Raw genomic sequence first — 4,024 nt, forward strand, 5'->3', positions numbered from 1 at the left:
AAAAAATAAAAATAAAGGAAAAATGATAACATTGTATTGTGTATTACATCTTGGAGGAATCAGTATAACAAAGCACAGGGCAGGAATGAATGTGTACTGCTTCCTGGTGCTTCCATTATACTCTAGATCAGTGGTTCTCAACCTTACTAATGCCACAACCCTTTAATACAGTTCCTCATGTTGTGGTGACCCCCAACCATAAAATTATTTTCGTTGCTACTTCATAACTGTAATTTTGCTACTGTTAATGAATTGTAATGTAAATATCTGTGTTTTCCAATGGTCTTAGGCGACCCCTGTGAAAGGGTCATACGACCCCCAAAGAGGTCGCGACCCACAGGTTGAGAACCGCTGCTCTAGATGGTCTCATTTCACTTCAGAGAAGAAGGGACAGATTAAGGTGCAGGTGAGCCCCAGAGCCACCTCTTAAATGTCTGCAGGGTAGGTGGCCTAAGCCCTCATTAAGTAGACCCGGGTCTCATAACATGGTTGAGGAAAAGGCCCTCACTACCTAATTTCTGTCTTTTTACTGCTTTCTCCACAATCTCCAGTTTCACTTTATTTGCCCATTGTCTATAAGACCTGTCCACAACTGGCCACATCTCCTAACTTTGCTGAGGCTGTTTTCTCATTTTCCACGTATCTTTGGGCTTCCATTCCAATGAAAGGAGAAAATGCCCATGGGACAGGTATCCATTGCGATGAGCACTCCCACCCCATCCCATTCCCAAAGTCATCAGGAACATAACCAGCCATCTGACACAAGCAGGCTCCTTGGAGGGGTAAGTGTCTACCCTTTCTCACGGAGTCTGTGTCTGCAGGCACTTGGGTGGGAAAGAACTCCCACAGAAGTCAGGTTATCCAGAGAAGAGCAGGGTCCCAGGGGAGGAGGGCCTGTGAGACAAGCTGCACAGAGCTTTTCAAGTACCATGTGTAGGAAATTGATGGAGAATGTGACTGCATAAACTCTGTGAAACTTCCTAAGCTTTATACTGTATTTTTCTGTGTATAAGATGCTATTTTTTTTCCTAAAATCATCAGACTGAAAATGTATAGTTCTTATACACAGAACTAAGCCAAGGAGGGAGCCATGCAGGTATGTAGCTGCCCATACCTTGGCAAACAGGCTTCCTCCAATCACGAGCCTTATTTTACTGAAGGCAGCTGTTGCCATAATTGTAGGTGGAGGTGGAGTTTGTGCACAGATACAACAGAGAATGGAGCGTTCTGAGCCCATAAAGATGTCAAAAAATAAAAAGATAAATACTGGTAAGCAATTGTCTTACTCTGCAAAATTCAAACTGAATGTAATCAGCTATGCAAAAGAGCATGGAAATAGAGCTGCAGAGAGACAATTTGGACCTCCTCCCACTGAGTGTATGATCAGACAGTGGAGAAGACAGGAAGAACAACTCCTTAAGATGCTAAAAAAGAAGAAGGCCTTAAGAGGAAAACCAGCAAAATGGGCAAACTTGGAACAGAGGCTTAAGACTTGAGTTATGGAGCAGTGCCAGAGTGGCTTATGTGTGTCAACCAAGTTTATTCAATGTCAGGCAAGAATGTTTGCAAGCAAAATGAACATTGTTGATTTTACAGGAAAGGCAAAATGGTGCTTCAATTTCATGAGGAGGGAAGGGTTGGCCATGAGAACATGAACAAAGTTAGCTCAGAAAATTCCACCAGTTTATGAGGATTATCTCACATATATACTAGTAGACAGTGACTCAGAAGACAGCAGTGATACAATAGAAATTAGAGAAATCAATATGTCTGAAACTAATAGTGATGAACAAGAGAGCAGTGATGCAACAGAGGCTGAATAAAGTGATATGCTGTATAATATCATAGTACTGGTATGTAAACATTACCTGAGGTAATTACTAAACAAAAATGTGTTCTGTTTTGTGTTTAAAATATTGATTTATTAATTTTGTGTTGGAAAAGTGGGTGGCATCTTATACATGGGGGTGTCTTATACACGGAAAAATACGGAAATACCCTTATTTTTGCTACCTGTTGTTTCTTTCCTCACAATGACTCGCAAAGTGTTTAAAAATAAAAACAATAACAAAACAAAAAAACCTTAAAAATCTAAGGCATTGCGAAGGCACCTTCTGTAGGAAGATCCTCATTGAGCTTGAATGTTAGTAAGTCTCTGCTGCCATCTTGTGGCAAATGTACCCAACAGCTCTGATGCTGGCTGGGAAATTGTAAATGCGAGGACAGGGGATGCATGCATTACTCAGGATTCCATATTTGAGTATTTGCTTACAGGCTAAAATTTATTTGTAATACTGAAATCAACATTCTTGGGGCTTCCCTGATCATTTTCAGACATGCATAGTGCAACAAAAATTGGGGCCCCCTGAGCTGATTCGCACTGGGCTGCCAGGAGGCACTGCTGTGCCTCTTCAGCTCTCACTGTGTCCCTTACAGGATCTGTTTAGTGCCAAGTGCTCCTCATTTGTATCATTCTTGTTGGTGATTTTACTATTTTAAGTGGTCCTAGTAGAAAAGCTATTTAAAAGTTTGTAAAACGGTTTCTATAAAAGATTAAGTGATTATAAAAGTGGTAGCTATTATTGCAACATGGTACCCAGCCACAGTATAGCCTCTCCACACTTGTGTATGTCGTCAGCTTCCAAGCTTAAAGTATAAACATGTACATTCTCTCTCCAGCCTGCAGGGTCTTTGAAAGGTGTCAATCATTTACGGAAATTAGACAGTGTAACATGTGGAGATAACTTAGATGATACTATGATGAGTTAAAATTATGTAGTTTACAACATACAAAATTAAAGGCTCCATGATTTTTATTGATGTTGCTTATCAAACTATCAAGGGAACAGTTGCATGAACTGTATGTGCAGTATGTGTTTGTCTTTTTAAAAGGAAAATTACGAATTACATGTTCTTTGTGACTGGTTTGCGAGATATGTTTATGCACATTTATTACATACTAGAGGCCCGGTGCACAAAATTCATGCATGGGGGTGTGTGTCCCTCAGCCCAGCCTGCACCCTCTCCAATCTGGGATCCCTCTCACAATCCAGGACTGCTGGCTCCCAACTGCTCACCTGCCTGCCTTCCTGATTGCCTCTAACCACTTCTGCCTGCCAGCCTGATCACCCCCTAACCACTCCCTTGCCAGCTTGATTGCTGCCTAACTGCTCCCCTGCCAGCCTGTTTTCCCCTAACTACCCTCCCCAGCAGGCCTGGTCACCCCTAACTGCCCTCCCCTGCAGGCCTGGTCACCCCCAACTGCTCTCCCCTGCAGGCCTGGGTTTCTCCCAAATGCCCCCCCTGCAGGCCTGGTCACCCCTAACTGCCCTCCCCTGAATGCTTGATTGCCCCCAACTACCCTCCCTAGCGGGCCTGGTCCCTCCCAACTGCCCCCCCCCCCCTTGCTGGCCATCTTGTGGTGGCCATTTTGTGTCTACATGGGGCCAGGATCTTTGACCAGATGGGGGCAGCCATCTTGTGTGTTGGAGTGATGGTCAATCTTCATATTACTCTTTTATTAGATAGGATAGAGGCCTGGTGCACGGGTGGAGGCCAGCTGGTTTGCCCTGAAGGGTGTCCCGGATCAGGGTGGGGGTTCCCTTGGGGTGTGGGGCGGCCTGGGCGAGGGGCCTGTGGTGGTTTGCAGGCCGGCCACGCCCCCTGGCGACCCAAACGGAGGCCCTAGTGTCTGGGGTTTATTTATCTTCTATAACTGAAACTTTGTAGCCTGGAGTGGAGCCAAGCCTTCTGCTCGCTCAGTGGTGGCAGCCATTTTTGGGGGGATTTATGTATCTTCTATAATTGGAACTTTGTAGCCTTCAGTGGAGGCCTGGGACTGCCAGGGCTGCAGAAGCTTGGCTTCCTCCATCGCCGGGGGAAACCCTAGCCTCCTGCTCTTTCCAGCTCCATGGCTGATGCCATTTCTGTTTGGATTTATGTATCTTCTATCACTGAAACTTTGTAGCTTTGAGTGGAGGCCTAGGCCGGCAAGGGCAGGCGGAAAGCTTGGCTTCCTCCATTG

This window comes from Plecotus auritus (assembly GCF_963455305.1).
Source record: "Plecotus auritus genome assembly, chromosome: 1".
In the NCBI taxonomy this organism is placed as follows: Eukaryota; Metazoa; Chordata; class Mammalia; order Chiroptera; family Vespertilionidae; genus Plecotus; species Plecotus auritus.